At 44.7% G+C, this 21,673-nt stretch overlaps 1 protein-coding gene across 7 annotated transcripts in view; it reads right to left on the bottom strand.

Moving 5' to 3' along the window:
- Positions 1 to 19,664, bottom strand: part of GRB10 (growth factor receptor bound protein 10) — a 140,846-nt gene extending 121,182 nt beyond the window's left edge. For 3 of the 7 annotated variants that reach the window (XR_008839737.1, XR_008839738.1, XM_056483509.1), the window contains exon 1: positions 19,509 to 19,637. The gene's annotated coding sequence lies outside the window, so the exon portion shown is untranslated. Of the gene's footprint in view, positions 1 to 19,189; positions 19,394 to 19,508 lie in introns of those variants that run through there. The other 4 variants (XM_056483510.1, XM_056483511.1, XM_056483514.1 and 1 more) reach the window with 4 other exon arrangements.
- Positions 19,665 to 21,673: the final 2,009 nt, after the last annotated feature.

Raw genomic sequence — 21,673 nt, 5'->3', positions numbered from 1 at the left:
GCCTCTCCCACTGTTTCCCTGGGAGTTTACTACATCCATGATGTAACACATTTTGGGACCAAATACAGAAGTGCTCTTTTCATAATGGGCATCTAGGAAGACCCCTCCTTTGCATTTCAGGCCAGGACAAGAGCAAACTGAAACCTAAGGTTGTAAAGAACATGATTTCTGCAGGATTAAGGAAACCCGATTAAGTCCTCCCAAAATCACAACTTAAGGCAAACAACATACTGAAAGCTGCTAGGAGACCACAGCTGAACAAAGCCTTGAACATCTCTTATCAGCTTTTTATTTGGAAAAAAAAATGTAGAGCTACTTTCAAAACAGCACGAGAGTCACAACACCAGAAAGATTATGGCTTTTTCATGTTCTCAAAATAGCATGCTAGAAAGACATCTACAAAAATAGAAATTTTAGGTGCATTTTGCTTTCATCTCGAGCATCAGCTCATCTATCCAATGCAGCATTTGCTTAAGGCTCCATAAAGCATTCCCTCATCCACATTCCCACTCTGATCAGTGGAAGAAAACCGTGATCTGATCAGCCAATCACTTGACAGCACTCCAAGACCAGAGGATTTGGATGTAGGAGCATGCTCGTCCCCTCCCTGTCACCCCACATACACTGTGCACTGAGAAATTCAGATTCCTTCAACTTGCTTCACTGATATCCAAGCAATCTAATAGAAGGTGGCAGCCAGCAGCATCACCAAAAATAAAACCAGAGAGAAACTAGCGAAGTGTAAAGTAATGCTTTGTTGTAAGCTTTTTTCACTGTATTTCTTGACACAAAAAAGCAACAGCAGCAGCAACAAATTTCAGGAATCATGCTCTCTTCTCCTCCATGCCCAGGAGGCAAATCAAGGGAAAAGCAACTGTCTTCAAACAGCCCTTCTGCTCCTTGACTGCCCAAATTCCCCCTCACTGCCCTTCTGTGTGGCAGAGTGAAGCTCACTCGGTGTGTCAGGGAGAGCATCGCTCCTCGCCTCCCGCTCCCTGCCTTCTAGGAATTTCCCAAGCCAGCACTGGAGGATTAGGAGCTGTAATGCTATTAAACACTGCAATATCAAAATGTGAACTAAAGCACATAAAGCCTGCCTTAAGAAGAGGGATATTTTGGGGTGGGGGGTTTTGTGCTTGTTTTTTAACCTCTGGAAAAGCATCTAAGGAAAAGAGCGAGGAAGCAGTGTCGAAACTGGCAGCTCCGCAAGCAAAACAGCCGAGTTTACGTGAGCACTGCAGCCTGCCTGCTACTTCAGATTACTTGCTGCAGAGCAACAAGTCATTCTCTCCCTAATTGGGTCCCAGTCTAAAATAGTCCTGTTATTTTTAGTACAGTACTTAAGTATCTGAACTGTGCCCTGTACTGCCAAAGCTGGCATGCATCCCTGGCCATACCAGAAATTCCGATATTAAACAAGAACACACATGCCACATACCCAGGCCGACGTTTGTTCTTCTGCCTTGTCTTTAGTGGGCAGCTTTAAAGACTTTAAACATTAGCAGCCAGCCAAAAATGGCACAGGCTTATATGCTAATTCTGCATTTAAAGCCTCTCTCCCAGCTACTGTGCAACAAGAGAATCAACCCAGCAAGGAAAGACAGAGTTGCAATACAACTGATTGGTTAGAGACAGTTTGTTTTTAAGGCACAGAAAGAAGATAAAATCTCATTCTTATCTTCATTTTGCTTGGTTTGCATCCACACAAGTTCTGGGGCACAGGAGAAGAGGATAAATCTAAAATGCACTCTAACTCACCCCTCTTTTGTACCCTTCCACACTGCACATCCACTATGGATTAAATTTAAACTAGTCAAGAAACAAAAGGCTTGTGTTAAATATGTTTACACACACCACAGAAGGAGGATTATGTAAGCTCTGTCTCACAAACAATATGCTTCTTCTGCAGAAGAAATGAGATGATCAAAGCAAGACTTGTGCAAGTTTCAAGTCAGTCTTCCCACCTTCCATCACAGGGGTGACAACCGTCCTGCAGCATGCTAATTCTGGTGTGCAGGGAGCAGAACAGAATCTAAAATACCCATAGGCTGCTCCAACAAAGCCTTACCTGTCACTGTGAGGTGACTGTCCCTCACCTGGTGCTTCCACTGTAATCTTGCTTTTGTTAGACCAGGAAGAACAAGTTCCCAGGAGGAATTTACTCTGTCCTTTTACCAAGTACTTTGCAGTGAGGAAGTCAACTCTATGAAAGAGCTTTTAAGACAAAATCCTAACCTGAAAGACGGCTGCCAGCCAACAAAAATTTGTTAGTCTCTATTACCACTAGACCATCTGTTCTTGAAACTGTACGTTCCTTTTCAGAAGGGTTCTTATTTTGTGAACAGCATTAGCATTGTTCACTCTCTCCACTCTGTCAACATCCCCTTATCCAACATGCTTCTAGATCTGCTGGTGACACAAGACTAAGCCTCTAGTTTATCGTATCATTATCTAGTCATTTTGGGTTCATCAGTATATTTCAGTATTTTCTATTTTCAATTATTCTAACCTCAGACAGTAGCAGAAGCAACAGATGTAAAACCTTTCCAGGGTTCTGAATTATGGCAGAGCTGATCAGGAGCACCTACTTAACCTTGTTCTCAAACCCAAGTCTGACAAAAAAGCTGAGGCAAAAAATTAAGTCTTTTAGCATTTACCCTTTAACCATTTCAGTATATTGATTCTGGATGAAAGAACTTGCTTTGTATTTAAAGACAGCCTTCTGCCACTGGGTGTTCATTCTCTCTCACCTTCAGTTTTTAGTTAATCCTCAGACCCAAGATATTTAAGCTTTGCTATTGCCCATACATGACAAAAAGCATGCAACAGTGTGTCTGTCTGTCTTGCTAGGTAAAGAGGTCAAGCAAAGGCCACCCATCTGGACTCCACTAAAACAGCAATAACCCACAGACAATTATTGCAATAGCAAAATAAGTGAAAGTGAAACAAGAGACATAAACTCAGTCTGTAATTCCACAGCAATAAAATAATGATTAAGGGAAAGGTCAGTCAACTCATCATTTTTTAAGAGAAAGCTACAGGTAACAAGACCAAAACAAAAAACAAAACAAACAAACAACAACAACAAAACTCCAAACAAGCAAACAAACCCAAACTACTACTAGTGATGATAGGAGAGAGGAGATTTTAAAAAAAGAAAAAAAAAAAAAAATCAACTTTCTCATAAATTAGCTGGTTTCCATGAAACTCAGTAATGATCAGTTTGCATTTTTTTTAACAAATTCGAATCATTAGCACTTATTTTTCAAAGTCCATAGTGGATTGACAAGGTAGCAGAGGCTGGAGAATGGCAAACAGTGATTTCCTTCAGAAGTGGGAGGGGAAAAGAGTGGAAAGAAAAACATTAAAAATGATACTTGTTGCTTAATTCGCACATTTGCCATGAAACCCATCTGCTAGCACCAAGAAGAAAATAAGAGACTGAACTCGACAAAAAATGGTTGTACTTGTATAAGCCAAGTCAAACCAACTCAACATCCTACTATGTCAGAATAATGTATTTTAGGAACACAGAAGCAGTAGACACTGAATCTGAATCCTGACATTAGCAAAACCACATCAAAAGATCCAAATTGCATTCTTACAAAAAGATAAACAAACATTGTCATACTATTATCAATGCAGACAGTCAGCTTATGGCAGATTTGAAAGTGACTGAGCAACTGCACTGACTTGTATTTGCTTGGAACGTCAAAAAATATTGAAATACTCACATAATAGCCTGACATACTGAATAACCTCTGCAGAGATTTGTCCTGGCCCCACACTATTCTAACACTAATGAAGGAGAAAATGACTCTTAGTAAACTTGGGGAAGGTGCTAACTTAAAGCTGTCAGCTTGCTGGAAGACTTAATTCAAAGCAAGTTTTAGAAACTGGAAAATTCTTTGTTGAGGAAGAGGCAAATACCATAAAGGAATGTATAGAGGAACACATGTGAGAATCATGAAGCAACAGTTCTGCTCTACTGTGGCTGATAAAGCTTCCAGCATGAAGCTGTACCCAATCTTCAGCAAATTTCAGAAAAGATCAACTGGAAAGAATCCAAGCAAAAGGAATAGGAACATCACAGAATTAGAAAAACATGACATCTGGGAGGAAAAAAGAAAAAAACAGAATCAACTGGAGCTCAGCCAAAAGAAGCAAAAGTAAGGGTCATGATGAAATCACTCAAATCTATGAAAGACTGCTGCAAAGAAAGAGGGAATAATACCTTGTCCATAACCAGGACTTTCAGAAGAAACAAAAGGTTTAAAAAGCAAATATTTAGGAAAACATTACTGTACTGGGTGGAGTGAGGACATAGGGAAAAGATAAAAGAGAAGCACCAAGTCAAATTGCTAAAGGGGAAAAACAGTGAGTCAATATGCAAGACTGTGAGGAACAAGCAGTTTTCCCCAACCACCGCCACCAAGCTGCCATCAGAAACACAGCTACACACCAGCTTTTTGTTCACTAATTTACCTGTGTCAAGTCCCCTATGCAGCTCTAGCACTGTGCTACAAGAAAAATAAGCTTAACAGATCCATTGTCTCCTCTCTCTCTTCCAAGCACAGCACCCAAAACGAGAATACCAACAAGCTGCATACCAACTGTAACTTTCAGGACTGAAATGTCCTAAAAAAAAAAAAAACAAACAAACAAAAAAAAAAAAACCCAACCAACTCAAAACCTAAGGTGTTAAAATACCTTTTCAAGAAGTGTAACACAGGCACTTGCCTCAGTTGATACACAGATCCAGCTATATCCTAACACCATAAACAAACCCAGAACCTGACAACAGAGACACATGGGCCATACCCTCAGCCCTATCAATTCTGCCTTCAGTCTCATTCTGCAGGACAAATAGCAGAAACACCACTTTGAATGGAATGCCATGTGCATTTTTTAATGTTTAGCCTCAATCTGCAAGCTGTAGGTCAAAAACTCACAGTTCTACTGCCTGTCGGGGTTTTGAAGGATACAAGGAACAGAGACATTTCTTCTTGCAGAAAAGGGTGGAAGATAATAATCTAAACATGGCTACCCCAGCACAACTAACTGGAGTCAGTACTGCAAGGTGCAATCCCATCATCCTGAAGCTTGGCACTAACACCTATTCAGCAGCAAGCATCTCTGGAAGCTGGGGGCAGGGGTAACCAAAAAAACCTCAATCCCTTCACATTTTTTTAGCTCATGGACTGTGAGCACCAGTGTATCCCAAACTGCATTTGCATTTGTTCTCACTATGCAAAACCTCCAGGAATACCCACAGGAAATGAACTCTGATTAGACATGACTGCAAGCTCTCTCATTCAGCTGATTTTCTCTCTCCAGCCCCCCTCCCCACACACCAGTCTGACCTCCACCATTTGCATCAATGGAAGTAGCTGGGGATAGGCTTTTCATAAATCTCCCAAACCCTGGGTGTAAGACTTATTTCAGCCTTTAACCATGCAACTGAAAGATATTTAAGCATGCCACACAGGCTTAAGGGAGGCTTTGAAATCGCATTTGCTTTATATTGTGCATATCAAAAAGACAGTCATTTGTCATCTTTTCTTGAGTATCCCTGAGTAAGATGCTGATGCAGAGATAAATATTCATAGGGCTAGCTCATGTAGTTTTCCTCAAATCTGACTAGATCCAACTCCCTCTTGTTTTAAGAGGAAGGAATTATATGTAAATATCACAGCAAAGGAAGGAGATGTAGATATTAAGACACAGGAGTTAAGATCAGGTTTCTGTGCATGGGAGGGACCCATTGTGGATTTACAGGATCAGTGGCAGTGCCCATCCCTCTCTACCAGGAATGACCCTCTGCTCTTCTCTTTGCATATTCACAACTCCAGATACTGGGATCCTGGAGCATGAGGCTGACAGTCCACAAAGGCAAAGCACTAGTCACTCCTAAATAGTAATAGGGCTGGAAAATAGAAGAAAGAAAAATAAAATGGCTTTAAAAATAAAATCCATAGGTGTAGACATTTGAAGTCAAGAAAGGTAAGCTCACATTACCATTTCATGGAGTTCAACCCTGCCACTGTTTGCATTCAGCAGAAGCATCTTTGCTCAGGTGCCTCACCATGTGGCTATCCCTGGAATCCCTGACTGTCTAAATGGCCACCAGGCCACAGGACGTGGCACATAAACATCCACTGCAAAGAAACATCAGTGGTTTAGACCAGGACTGAAGCCAGGCTAAGTTTTAGACACAATTTAGCTACCTGTATCACAAGTGGGATGTTTACTATGGACTGTGGTATAAATACTCCTTCTCTCCCCATTTTTTTCCCAACACTTCCTCCACCTTTGGAGAAGCCATCATCTCTGAGGGAATTTAACTACCATGAGCTGGGACGTGGGAGCAAACAGAGTGATAAAACCATCACACAGGCAAAACACATCCACCAAAAACTACAGGCTTTTCTCATACAGATGCCTCACAGCAGCTCCAAGAAAGTGTTAGCATCACTCCAAAGAGATAATCATACCAGTAATCACTTTCAGAGTCATGATTTAGCCATGCTGTGAGTTAAGATATTCCCCCAGCCATCACATCATCTTCACCATCTTCACACTAGAAAGGACACACATGACTATGGAAGTCGATTTGATTCCCTCTCATCTCACATGCTGGGAAGTAGAAGCACTATGAGGAGGGAAAAAAACTCCTAAAGATCAAGGGGATGAAAAAGTTGAGCTGTATCAATATTGCCCTTCTTTGTGCCTTCTCTTCTAGGTTCTCAGCACAGCTCCTTTAAAGCAGCTTTCCCCTCCCCTCCCAATGCTACAAAACACACATATAACCAGAGTGGTCACTTAGAAACTGCTAATCAAATGCTCAAAAACAGACAAATAGTTTCTAATATTTCTTTTAAAGTGTGTATTACAGTAAAAAAATTCAACCATTTTTAGTTGGCCTTCATTTATACTCTTAGGTAAATTTTAGATCTTTACTCTGTATTCAGTTTTTCCTGTCTAATAATAAGATGGCTCAATACTTTCTTACAGGATGCAAAAGAGCAGGAGACTTTGTGGTGTTTCCCAGTGAGAAATGACATGAAAATTCAAAGCTTTATAGGTTAGGTCAGTTTTAGGATACAGCTACTTCAGATTGCTCTGCTTTGGTTTACACAAATCCTGTTACTCCTTCATGGACCAGACAAATCTTTAGGAAGATTACTGCCATGCTACAAAATCACCTCCACTGATAAAATAAAACACTTGCAGTCCAGGCTGCACTTAAAGCAACAAGGCTGTAAATAGACTCTTCTTATAGAAGTGGCAGAAAGTCATTAAAATTCATTTAAGCTACCTAGAATATTTGGATCATTTTAAACTGCTAATGGATTTCAGGGACAGCACCTCAGGTGACAATCACTTTTAATAAAACCTTCCAGTCCCTTTCAGGTTTGCTAGGGACCTCACTTGACATGGCTAAGGTGCCAGGTATCCTGAGTCACCCCTTTACAGCACTACTTTTAGAAGGATCCCAGAGGAAGACTTAACCTGAAGCTCCCTCCTCCAAGCCTCTCAGCTCCATGCACAGCCACCTACAAACTTCCACATGACCACCGAGCCCAGCAGCCCCCAGCCCATTCAGAGCTTCAGCACAAACCAGCCCTGCATACACCACACTGCTGAAAGGCTGCACAGGTCCCACAGATTCCACAGAAGGGCTGGATGCAGCATGCACTAACTGTCTCTCAGACACCATAAAAGAGCTGTATAATATAGTAACATATCTAGTGTACACACACATATTCCAGTTTGGAAACCTCCAGGTTTTCAAAATGGCAAGTCAGGATTTAAGGAGTTCTTAAGCTCCTCACACAAAGCACACGCTTCCTTGCTTGGTTTCACAGAGTTATAACTGCAGAATTAGAGGATATTGGCAGGAAGAGGTGACTAAGACCAGGTACTGGAAGAAAGCTTCACTGCCTACACAGTCCAACAATTTATGGCTCTAACACAGGTTTAGGGAAAAATTCACTCTGACCACATGACTTGACCTGTAGTCAAACATTGACTTTAGACAAGCCACAGTTGCACACAGGAAGAAAGCTTCAGTCCCCACACACTTAAAAAAAAACAAAACAAAAAAACAAAACAACCAATTTTTTTAAGTACTTGTCCCATGAAAGCTTCTTTGGCTGGATGAATCTTCTCTGAACCACTGCCAAAGTCAATACAGATATGACATGGTTAAAGGCAAGCAGACAAGTTGGCCAGATATCCCAAAAAGAAGAAGAAACGTGCTATTTGTACACAATCCCATTAGTGTGCCCATGGAATTACTGATCATTCATTACTTCCTTCACCTCAACAGCCCCAAAACCTAACACAGCTATGCAAAGCAACTGAAGCATCGTGAGGAGCATTTGTTACCTGAAATTCAGTCAGAAGCTGATAGAGAATGCTCAAAGTAAAACACAGGGTATGGGGACAACATTTAATACACATTTTGTCACTCCCCAAATGGTCTTGCAAAAGACAAACTGTTTCTAGATGTCCCTGTAACAAAGACTGAGAAAAGATCTCTTCCTCCATCCATCAAGAGTCCACATAAAATGGAACTGGTATCCAGCCAGAAGGATTTAGCTAGTCAAAACCCAATCATTTTTGGGCTAAAATTATGGAAAAACTATTCAGAAATGTTTATGAAGAGAAGCCCCAGTCATCGCTGTGTGATCCTGAACCCAAGAACCTGAAAATCCAAGTCTTCCCAAACTCTGTTTGGCAAAATGAAGAAAATCCAGGGCATATCACCTTGCCCCTAAAAATCACTCTACATTTACCACAGACAAGAATAATAACTGACAGTACTGAAGAACTTATTTTGGCTTTCAGTCTGCAGAGTTGTTGGTTGCTTGGGATTTTTTCAGGCTAAAGCAGACCAGCTTTAGCACGGCTGAGAAACTGCAGCTCTCTAAGGCAGCCCCCCAAGAGTCACAGGAGTTCATGGGCAAGAGCTGACACACAGCCATCAAGACCATTTCCTAGCAGACACCAGAGCAGTCACCTCAAATGCCTTTATTTGACTTTGGCTACAGAAATCCCTCTTGATCAGAGCAGAATGGCTGAACCAGCTCACAGGCAGTTCTGGGATTCTGAGACTGGGAACAGATGAGACATTCCAGGAAAAAAAACATTTCAGCTGGTAACTGGTCTGAAACAAATATGTTTTACCACTACGTTTCAGAGCAAGTCAACCAAATCTCTGGTGTTTGAACAGCTATTACGCTTGCTGTTTTTCATAATACAAATAATGATGGATTTATTACCAGTTGCTTCCTCAGTTGCTCTGTTTCATGACAATCATATATTGAGACACAAGCTACACATTCCTTACATAATCTCCTGAAACTCTGAAGGTGCCTTTTTTATCTTCTTTAAATGTACAAGAGCAATAGTAACATTTTTGTTACGGTCGAGTTGCTTGATAAAAAATCCCACCTAGCACTGACACATTTCGTATTCATTTTAAGAAAACAACCCAGCACCACAGGTCCATTTTATTAAAATAAGAAGTAAAATTAAAAAGATATGAATAAAGACAACATTGCTTTGATCCACATTCCAGGGCAGCAAAGAGATCAAACACAAGGTTAACCCCCACACACTGCAGAAAACTCCCTTCAACAGGTAAACTTTGCAAATACAGGCAGGCTCTGGATACCCTCTACAAAGCCAGGTCTAGTCTTTAGCTTGCTTGCTTGTGTAGCTCCATCAGATTTGTTGAAATTCACAAAGGAAAAAAATGTTGATGGGTTGCCAAGCTGGCCCAGTAGTTTGCTGCCATTGAGAAGAGATGGGATCCATTCTTCTCTTTCATTTATCTTCCTTTCCCTGGAAGAGCACCTCACCTCAGCTGCCCTACCACTTGCTTCCAAGAACTGATCCTATTCTTTAACCCAGAAGAAAACCAACACCAGAAAAAAAAAAAAAAAAAAAAAAATCAAGTACACAGGATAGCTTTCTTACCCAGTTAGAGAGTCAGCCATGCACACAGGTAGTGCACCACCAAGCTGGCCCAAGGAAAGGCACCCAAACACTCCAACAAAACATCAGCAGCTTTTGGCAGCAGTCAGCTCTTAGCATGGCACACATCCTTTGAGAAATGAAGACGTGCCTCTCTCCCAGGGGAAGGGAAGCTTTTTCACCTCTTCAAATTATAGAGCTTCCAAACACAAAAAAAATTAGCATTTAAATACTCAAAGAGGTAAAAGTGACCTGCCTCTCTGACAGCTACACATGCACTGTCTTCCTGAAACTCCACTGAACACTGTCAAATTGACCTAAAAGGCAACTTCACATCACCTACAGACATGTCACCTTAGCTCACATGAATTCCAAATGAGACCCTGGGGAACAAATCATGACATGAAGGATGTGAAGGACGCAAGAAGTTCTCAGAGATGAATACAAGGAAAACAAACTCAGGCTGTTACAGCACAGGACTCTTTCACTGGATTTTTCAACATCATCCATTTTCCAAACACCTGTGAGAACTTCTCCTGCTCCTGGGAAGAAGAGTGGAATAATTTCCAAGTAAATGAAGACAAATTACACGTTCACCAAAATTAGCTAAGGCTTAGACTAGCAAGACATTTTGCAATGCCATTCTCCTATTGAAGGCTGTATCAAAGGACACTGGGGAGGAAAATTATCAAAAACAACTCAACCAGGCTTTACAAGTGTTACCACACACCTAAACTGCATCAGCTGTAACAATGCTTCTCCGACTTAAGAGTCTAACCCATCTTTGCTAGAGAGAAACTCCACAGAGATTTTTTCCTGACCTTTATTAGCATCAGCTCTAGAACAAAAAAAAACAAACACGCAATCCCAATGTGAGATGTCAGCAACTCAAACAGCACTTGCTCTACACTCCTATAGCTCATCTCAGTCTCGCTGCTCAATTCTCTTGAAGCCCTTTGGAAAACAAATACAATGCCTCTTTGAAAACTTTCCAACTGCTAAATGTGATGACTACATGTAATGTTATAACAGCCTACCAGTAAAGAATATCAAAAGAATCAGTTCATGAACACCACACATAGACTGTGACATTACAGTCTATTCATTTCTAGAGCATCATAAAGGGATATTTTGATTGCTTTCCCCTCACAGGGCTGTCCTGGTTTCAGCTAGGGTAGAATTATTTTCTTCCTAGAAGCTGGTACAGAGCTGTGTTTCAGATTTAGGATGAGAATAATACTGATAACACACTGATGTTGCAGTCATTGTTGAGCAGTGCTCACACCAAGTGAACACCTCCTCAGTTTCTCACCCCACCAGTGAGGAAGCTTGGGGTGAACAACAGGCTGGGAAGGGATAGAGCCAGGATAGCTGACCCCAGCTGGCCAAAGGAATATTCCATACTACATGGCATCATTCTGAACAAAAAAACTGGGGAGAGGCAGTGGCCTGATGCTTAGAGACTGGGTGGGCATCAATCAGCAGGTGGTGAGAAATCATACTCTCATATATTATATATGAGACAGATACTCAAATATTATATGAGTACTCTTGAATATTCTTTTTCAGTTGTTACTATTTTATCTTCATTTTCAGTTCTCCTACACTGTCTTTATCTCAACCCAGGAGTTTTGCCTCCTTTCCAATTCTCTGCCCCATGCCACTAACATGGGGGGAAAGTGAGTGAATAACTCTGTGGTGTTTAGCTGCCTGACAGGTTAAACCACAAAGGCCTTCATTACAATCATCATTTAAAAAGTAAAGCTAGGTGCCCAACAGCCAGGGAGAGGGAAAAAAGCAAACCAAAAGACATCAATAAACCAACCTCCACCACAAAACCCACCCACTTCTGGCTTCAACTTTTTTGCTTTGGAATTCCTGGAATGACTAACAAAATAATACAACAAATAACAGAGCCAAACAAAAGATGACAATGTTACAGCTGGTGAGCTTTTTCATACAGCATTAAAAATGCATGCATTGTGCATCTAGATGATGGCAAATCTGCCTCTAGCACAAGATGCAGAGGCAAGAAATACTCTGTCCTCACCATCATGCTGCACACATATGCTTCTCTTAGAAACTGTTTACTACATCTCTTGCTGTACAGTAACTGGAAGATCACAGTTCAAGATGGACAGGATAAAAAAAAGCAACCTGACCCACCAAGAAAGCATCTGCCAGCACTTGAGCCATTGTTCTGCACAATATCAAGGCTTGAATTCTGACATAATCCCCTGACATCTCGGGTGATGTCAGCACAAGCAGCTATTAGAATGAAGAATGATCCCCCACTAGACATTAATTCAGAAATAATCGATGGTCTTGCAATACACATTTCTCCCTTAACATTCTCCTAAATGGACTTTAATACATTTGAGCCAGAAGGGAAAGCAGGCCTTTTAAGAAAGCTTGTGATATTTTTGTCTTGTGCCAAAGCCTTCTGAATTTTTAGCTTTTCCAACTCCTTGAAGTTTAATTCCACACTTGTGCTTTGATATAATAAAAGCTCCTCATTCCTTTCCAAGGATGCTCAGAGCTTTAACAGTACACTAAGCAAGACCAACCTACAGATTTTACCTTCCCCCAGTCCTTCTCACCCCCTCTCTCAATTCCCATTTAAGGAGAGAGATCGTTCTCCTATCTGAATCCGTACCTAGTAGTTTGGCAGAGATGAACATCACAGAAAAGAAGGAAAGAAGAAAGCACTGAGGAGAAAAAAAATCACCTCCCCATTTTTAATTCAGCCTTGAAAATCTCTGCTCCAATCTTTTCTAATATACAACTATCTTGTCCTACCATCCTCCAATAAAGTCAGTGTCTGGGAAAACTTTTCTAGCAGTTTTTTCTCTAGTAAAGGATTCAAATCCTTGCTGCCAGTTAGTTTTGACATCTACAAATATATTAAGCATATACAGACAGAGAGTCCAGTTGCAACTCCCTGACCAAAAATACATGTAAGTGTCAAATCAGAATCACAGAACCACAGATTGTTCACTAACACCAACATCAGCAGTGAAAGATCTGGGTGACATTTAATGGATTCTCTTTCTCAGTTTCAAAATTTAAATTAATACCTGAAGAAGACCTTGAAATAAAGCCAAGCAAAGCAAAAAAGTAACTTCTGAAAACTTAGTCTATGCTACAAACCAATAACATGAGTTAGGACAGAGCTGCAGCCACTAAATCAAGTCATCAAAAGAGAGAATTTAGATGCTGGGCACTGAAAGAAGTCTCTAAGTGCTCATCAAGTGCTAATCTCCATGAAAAGAGTCTACAGACTCACAGATTCTCCCTGCTTATTGATTTTCTCACCAGGGATGCATAATGGAAGAATGATACTGGTCTCATGGAGTATTATCCACCCTTACTTAGCTGCCTTCAGCAACCACAGGCTCAGCTTGGATGCAGACACTCAGTTTCTCAGATTTCTCTGCTGGCACAAATTCTGCAGCAGGAGCAAGGGAGTGCAAGGACCATGCTCTGTGTTTACTGTGTGAACAAATGCAGAAATCCCCACTGCTGCTCAGCAGGAGAGCGCCTTCCCACTGGGCTATAGGTTTATTCCAACAGGATGGTATGGTATTTCCTCTATGGTCTGTCTGCCAGGAAAGTAATTTCCTATTTTTGTCCTGTTATGAGCTAGTAGAAGCTGGCGTTGATGGAGGCTGGGAAGAATGAGAGGTTGGTTTGCTAGTGGTTTAACCAAACATGTGTTTACAATTACCCCATTCATCCCTGTCTGTGCAAAACTATCTTTTTTGGAATGTCCCCATGGTCCTTAGATTTGGTCTCCAAAAAACTGAAATAGACTCACTAAGAAATACATTGTTTGAATATTACAGCTAGAGCAACAAAACTGTCCAGTGGTTAATACTGCAACCATTAATGCAATTGTTGAGCATTAAGATCAACATAGCTGCTCAACTTGTTGCTGTTGGCCTAAGGATGACAGCAAAACAGCAGGAGGTAAGATAATGGGAAAAGCTCTTGCAGTCTTCCCCTGGAGTCCAACAAAAGAATATAACAGAAACAGCACACCATGCTTCTCAAATATTCTACAGCATCTGCCCACAAGAAGAGAATGCAGAGATGGCTGTGGTGTTCCCAGTAAGATTGTCCAGGGCGCTCATCACCTCTGCATCCGAGGACTGGGACTATCACCACCATCCCAAAGCTCTTTTCATAAATACAGAGCACAACATAATCAAGACTTTCAACCCACTCACCCTCTCCCCAGTTCTCACTTTAGGGAAGAATAAACAGAGTCTGTTCCATCATCATGTGGTAAAGGAGGATCAGCAGTGAGAAATTCCCTTCTCCAAGAAGTCAAACTATTCTAGCAAATATGCCTCCATCCCATCATACCTGAAACAGACATCTCAAAGACAGCAGTCTTCAAAGCTACAGAGTTCCAAAAGAGACACTTCACCTCTCTCAGTTCCAATGAGGTAGACTTTCATACCATGTGCCTAGATTATTCCAGATCTAGTCTGGCAATCTACAAGGCTCATATAACCTGTAATTTTACTTCATATCATATGTCAGAGAACTACACATTTTCCTCTACCATTTCACTCACTCCAAAGTTATAATTTGATAGCCAGGGATATAATGACTTACCAAAGGTTTCTGAAAGGATTCAGGAAGGTCCCTCACACTAATTTACAGCAGTAGTTACATGTTGTACTATCCATTACACAGGAGAAGGTGTCCTACTCTGCTAAAAAGATCATCCACTTTAAAATAGCTGATCTTCATGACAGCTTTTGCTGTAGCCATTCAGGAGAAGTAATCTGCATTCCCCATGGGTTAACTAATTGGGATGCAATTAGCAGGTTTCATTAAAAGCTCTCTTGACTTGTAAATGAGCATCAGTATTGGGCTTTGAGAACCCATCCTTATTCATCCTGACTATATTTGTGCCCAATCCACACCTGAGTCTCTGGTCAGTGCCACTACAGGTTGCTTGCCTGTAAAAAAATCTCCAAGCAGCAGCCATAAAGCTGCTGCCACCTTCTAACAGAAAGTGGCTCACCCAGTGCTCACAATCTCCTATTTCTGTGAGTGACTCCTCACCATTAAACACAATTCCCTGGTCTTTTCTGTACTGAGAACTGTTCACAAGGGCACTACTCTAAAGCAGAGGATGAACTTGCAATGCCTTCAGTCCAGAGAGCCATGTCCACATGCTCTGTATGAACTAATCCATCTATGATTTATGAAAGATCCTAGGAAGGCAAAGAGAGAAGGAAGTTTTCAGTCAATGGATGCACATTAGCGTGAATGAGAATCTCTCTTTATTAAAGAGTTTCAGGATACCTTGGCACTGATACTCAGTGCCCCTGTGTACATTTGAAGTCCAAAAGCTGGTAGGAACCATAACCACCACCATTTTCAGACAAATGGACCCATACAAAAAACATAATGTCTATCTCTCTACACACATACCTGCTGACAAGATGGTATCCAGGGGAATAAAGCATATAAGAAAAGGGAATGTTGAATATATCCAACCAAATGTTATAAAGTCAGGCTATTCTAGTTGTTTCATCACTGAAGACATTAAGAGACTGTTAGTAGACAGGATGCCTCATACTGATCAACAGGTTTTTTTAATGATGCTCTCACAGTGGAATCTGGCTCTCTAGGATAGGACTCTCCCCATTCCCAATGTGACAGAGGAGCCATATTGAGCTAAAGGGAGAACTGCTGTCCAATTCAACAGATGGCAGGAGAATAGGAAAGACCTGGCACGGGACTAGTTCAGAAGAGTACAGTTCAACATGTACAAAGAAAGAGATGCCAGTGAGGTGGCATCTGTTTACTTCATAATACTGTGTTTCAAAACAACCACTGGTTTGGGAGAAAAAGTAATGGGAATCAGGACTATTTTGCCACATCCAAGTTTAGATTGCAACATGCTCTCCTGACCAGCAGGCAGTGTAAAGATAGCAAACCTGTAAATAAAGCTCAATGCTAATAAAGGGATTCCTTGGCAACCTCATTCTTTGCAATTCCTAAAAAAGGATTGTGGGGTTTCAACTTTTTGGTAAAGGATCTCCATTCCTAGATTTCCCTGGGTGAAGAGTTGCAACTGGTATATTTTGGACAAGGCCAGGAGCAGGTCCAGTTTCCAAGAAAAACAATCCTAACTTCTTAGCCTGCTTTCCTACAGAAGGAGGCTTATGCAATCACACTGTAGCCAAGCCAGTTGGCAAGCTGCATGCAAGCCTGACAGAGGCAGAGGTCTTAGGAGTTATCTTCCTTGTTTATGAAAACACTGGGCCAGGTGGGCACACTTAAGAAACACTACACTGTGAACTGGCAGCAATACACTCATAGCTGAGATAAATCCAAAGAAAGCAGGCTTCCTTAGTCTTAGTTTGGACAGAAATGCTGGCACAAAGTGAAGAGTAGCTTTTCCCCTGACCCCATTAATAAAGTTCACTCAGAGGTTTAGAATAAAAAGGCCAGCAGAAAATAGTAAGGGGTTTCAGCACAGTGTTTGCTGCAACCAGTGAGATTTTTAATTGAGCAAATACTTAAATGCATCCTAAAAATGCACACCACTGGACATGAAAAGGCACCCTCCACCTATTTCCCCACTCCACACTTCAGTGGTCTGAAGAAGCACCTGAGTGCATTTCACACACAAGCATACACACACACTTCCCAAGACAGAGCTGAGCTGGTCTAAGCAAAAGTTATACCTAGAAATCTAGCCTCATTTAGCACCATCACCTCCATAACCACGTGCAGGGAGGAACAGCAAAAGGGAGCAAGAGCAGGGTCCCACCCAGAGTGACACCACCCAGGAGCCCCTCAGCTTGCCTGCTGCCACTGCTGCACGTGCCCAGGGAAGCTGACAGTGACTCATAGTCTAGAGGGACATCTGCTCCTCTGGGGCTGTCAGAAAACAAATTCCCAGCACAACACTCTGGTGCTGCTGGCAGAAGAAGTGCATGACCCAGCTAGCTTCTCCTCTGCCAGCTGGGAACTCCCTGCCTTGGAAGGATACCTTTGCCAGAAAGATCCAGATAATTTTTGCCCATTTACATCCCAAGCACAGATGAGAACATGACCAAAGATTTCTAAAAAGCCTCTGTAATGATTCTTGCTAGAGTCATTTAAGCACTCGCAAGACAGAGGGCTGCAAACACTTGTTTTATTCACAAAGTGCACACTATACACTTCAGCAGAACTGAGATGCAGAGATCCATTTTGCATTTAGGCACAGCTTTTGGACTACACATTAAAAAATACATGAATAGGCTACTGAAACGCAGGTGTGGCTGTACGTGAGGAGAAAAGCCAACTCACACAGTGCTAAGAGAGGGGATAGTTTGATTAACAAAACCAAGGAAAACCATGGAAGTACCTCAAGATCTTTAATATGTAGCCAGGGCAAACAAGACCTACTTGAAGAACAAATAACGTCCAAGTGAAGAAAATAAATCAGACTGTAACATGGTAAAATGATCACCGGAGGCAAGCGTCAGGGTCTGCTGCTCTGTCAGTTTACTGTTTGCAGCAAGGCTACCAAACAGCACTCTGCAGGCTCTGCTGTTTGCTCTACACCGTGCTGAATTTTAGAGTCTGGGGATAGAGAAAGAAAACCCAAGCAGCTCAGATACTAATGCATACCTGTACAAAAGCAGTCAGAGGAATACAGCTGTGGAATAGCTCTCCTTCTCATGCTGCTCTGAGAGGTTAAGCCCTGGAGGAAGACTAACAGCATGGGAAGAGCATCCTGCTTACCTCCCGCACCCTGCCTCAGCCCCAAAACAATCACGAAGCACAGCCAGAGATCTCACTCAAAGTTTCAAGCATATTTCCCCTTTTCCAAGCAGGTTTTCTAATCTCCACGTGTTTGTGGTGGTTTTTTTTTAACCTGTCCTCATAACTCACTCCTTTTAATCCTAGGATTAGCCTTGTTGCCCTTCTCTGTACCTTTTCTAGAGCTGTAAGTACAACTATTAGCCTCAGAAAGCAGGAATAGATGGAGCTGGAGTGTTAGTGCATCCTCACTACACATCCCACGACATCTCCATTAAAACACATAGGCACCTTTACAAGGCAAAACAATTTCAGCTGCCCCTTAGAAGAGTAACTGAAGGTAGCAGATGCCCACATCCCTTCTATCCTGCCCCAACCCCAAATTCATTCTGCCTTGGTGAAGAGAAAGGCAAACCACATTCTTCAGGTCTGTTTAAAAAGCCTGATCAATGCTGCTCTGACATACCAGTAACACATGTTCCCATTTACAACAAATGGGAGCATTTCAGGCAGACCACCACTTCAGATGGAGTGGGGCTCCTGGCTGCTGAATCAGCACTTTCCATCCTGCTGGCAATACAGAGTTATGCGACGCTTCAAAGGAAAGCGGGGAAACGGGGGAAAGGGGTGGGAGGGGGCGCTGGCACTTAACAGAAGCGGGCAAGAGGATTGTGCAGGAGTTCATCTGCCAAACCAATTAACTGCAAACTGTTCTTACAAAGATGCCACAGTTCCAGCCCCGGCTCGCGGTGCCACAGTTATACAATGAGAGCCATGCGTGCGCGCCTCTCCCGCGGGGAGCCGGGGCAGGAGCAGCTCCGCACTGCCCCCTCCCACGGAGGGAGGGTCTCCGGGCCGGCCAGGGGCCGTGGCACGGCCGGGGCGGCTCTCCCGCGGGCACACGCCGCGCATCCCCGCCGCCGAGAGCAGGAAGGCGGCAGCACTCCGGGTGGCACGGCTGCGAGCTGCCCATCCGCCGGCGCTCCGCGAGCCCGGGCGGAGCGGGGGAACACCGGCAGTTCCGGCGGCAGCGGCACCGCCAGCAGTTGGCGGGGCAGCTCCGCGCTCCGCTCCAGGAAAGCTCCGGCTCCCGGCACCGCCGGGGCGAGGCGCGCAAACAAAACGCGGCGAGGGAGCCCCGAGACGGGGAAAAGGGCCGAGCCCCCGAGCCCCGCGGCCGCCGGCCCAGCCCCGTCCGACCCCGGGGGCTCCGCGCCGGGCGGGGGGCGCTCCCCGCGGGCACTGGGGGGGGGCTCGCCGGCGGCCCCAGGAAAAGGAAGTTTGCTCTCCTCCTCCTCCTCCCACCGGCCTCCGCTACCGAGGAGCCGGCGAGCTCTCACCCACCCCGGCCCGGCCTCGCCCCGCCGCGGCTCCCCGGGGCAGCGGCCGCCGCCCCCCTGCCCCGCGCCGCCCCCCGGCCCCTTACCTGCAGGGCGGGCAGCGGCCGGACCGGCACCGGCACCGGCCCCGCCGGGCGCCGCGCCCCCGCCAAGTTCGGGGGAAGGGTCGTGCGCGGCGGGGACGGAGCGCGGGAGGGGAGGGGGATCCTCCGGGCGGCAGGGCGGGGGAGAGCGAGCTCCCGGAGCCACGCGCCTCAAAACCAACAGTAACAAAAGAAAAAAAAATAAAACTGGGGGAAAAAAATCGAATTAAAAATCGAACAATTAAAAAAAAAAAAAAAAAAGCAATTAAACAAGTAAAAAAATTAAAAAGGGGAGGGGGGAAAAAAAAAAGGCAAAACACACCCAAAGCGAACGGGGACGTTCGCGCCTCCGCAAGGCGTCCCCGGGCTGCGGGAGGGATCTGCGGAGCAAACTTCTGCCCGCCCGTCCGCGCTGCCGGCTCCGCTGCTAACGGCGCCCGCCGCCGCCGCGCTCTCCCCTCGCGCCCAGCTGACTCCCGGCGCCCCGCCCCGCTCCCGCCCCGCTCCCGCCCCCGCCGCACGCAGCCGCAGCCCCGCCGAGGGCAGGGGGCGGCCGAGGAGCCCCGGCGGCCGCGGGCGCGGTGCCGGCGGCGCTGCCCGCCCTGCCGCGTCCCGGGGCGAGCGCATCGTGGGGCTGGGCCGGGGCTCCTGCCCGCTAACAAAAGCTCCCCCGCGGGTAGCACCGTGCTTTTCTTGGGAAGGGCTGTTTTATCTTTAAAATAAAACCAGCCGAGCATCTGCGCTCGCGAGGCATTTGTGCTTGGACCTTTTCTTTAAGCTCATCGGTCCCGTTTCCCCGCGAAACTGCAAGTGCCCCAGCTCCCCTTGCAGGCTCCCGGTGTGTGCCGGCTGTACGGTGTGCTCTTCGGAGCTCCGCCGTGCTGCAGGGCTGCCTGCTCTCCCGGGATCCTCAATGCCGCTCCCACAGACTGCTGCTGCGAACTTCTGCGCACCGGCATCTTTGCATTCTCACCGCGGTACCTCCGAGCCATCCGATTTGCAAGTAGCTTGCAAATAACTCGGACTGTGGAAAAGCTCTTTAAAGGGGAGCAAAGCTGTTTTAAAAAGTATTGACATCCAATGGGAGCCGTCACACTCTGAGGAGAGGAATATTTACTTCACTAGACGTAAAAACACCTCTCATAAGAAAGTGGTCAGCCCTATAAAAGGAAATTGAGCCCTAGCAGAAGTGGGAGAAATCTCTGGGCTTTTCCTCCTAAACAGATGCATGTACACTAATGGGAGTATTGTGGCCGAGCGCCCGAGCTGAATTTATTTTGAAATGTAACATGATACCTTCTTTGCTCTTGTTCTTTCTTCCTCCGTGGCTCTTCTTTACTGTATTTAAAGGAATGCTTTTCTTATCAGTCCGCCCCTCCGGTCCCCGTGTTTGGAGCCGCGCTCTGGTCTTGCTCTGTTCTCACCACTCGCTCTCCCTGTCCAAGTCCTCAGCTAATCTCTCCAGTTTCCTTGAGTGTGTCACCTCAGCCTCTTGGGCACACGTGCCACTCTGCTGCCTGCTGGCTGCTCACCCTGCTCATGCCACCAGCCCCCCGGCCTCTCCTCGGCACCGCTCTTCCCTCGGCCGTCTCCGCTTGATGCAGCGCTGAGCGCTGCTCTTCAGTCTGTCAGCACCCCTGCTGCCCGTCCCGTCCCGTCCTGTCCCGTCCTGTCCCGTCCTGTCCTGTCCTGACCCCATCCATTGGGAGCTTGTTCTGTGGGCCATCACTTCCCAGCCCCGTTCAGCCCCCCCTTCCCATCACCGGGCTGGTCTGTCCTGCCTTCCTGTGAGCCGCTATTCACCCCGATTCGCGTTTTGTGCGTCCAGCCTCAGAGTGCCCGTGCCTCACCAAAGAGAAGCTGTCTCCTGTCCAGCTCACTATTTAGTGAAAAGGTGAATGCAGGTGGTATAAAATTCTGCCTAAGATTACTCCAGAGGCAAGGAGGCCCCTATTCACAGTAGGCTGGCATCACAGTCTCATGTGCTTGTGTAAGAAACTTTGCACATGTAGATCCAGCCCAGACGGGAACTCCAAATATCACCTGGTCCAACTTTTTATGGGAAAGGGATGAGATTGTCACCCTGTCCAATCGCATCTTGAAAGCCTCCAGTTGTGGGGACTTCACTCCATCCCTGGGGATGATTTTCCTGTGGGTGATTGTTCCAACTGTAAAAAAAAAATTTTGTTGTAGCTGTGGATGTACCTGTATGGTTTATGCAATAGGTGTCCAGTTCTTGCCGCTTTCGCAGAACCCGCTGCTGTGGGCACGGCCAAGGACTGCACCACATGCCTCTCCTACACACTGTTTTAATGCTATTTGCCCCCGGCACATTCCTTAGCTGCGCAATGCAACAGTTATACTTTGTCATCTGTAGTATTTCCACCCTAGAATATCAATTTACAGCCCTGCGTTACAGCGTGTCCTCAAAAAGCGAGAAGTGAAAGGAGAGAAGTTATATAACTGGTCTGGTGCTGCAAAGCCAGC

Source organism: Oenanthe melanoleuca, chromosome 2 (genome assembly GCF_029582105.1).
Source record: "Oenanthe melanoleuca isolate GR-GAL-2019-014 chromosome 2, OMel1.0, whole genome shotgun sequence".
In the NCBI taxonomy this organism is placed as follows: Eukaryota; Metazoa; Chordata; class Aves; order Passeriformes; family Muscicapidae; genus Oenanthe; species Oenanthe melanoleuca.
Note: the sequence above shows the minus strand (reverse complement) of the source record. Positions and strands in the feature narration are given on the sequence as shown.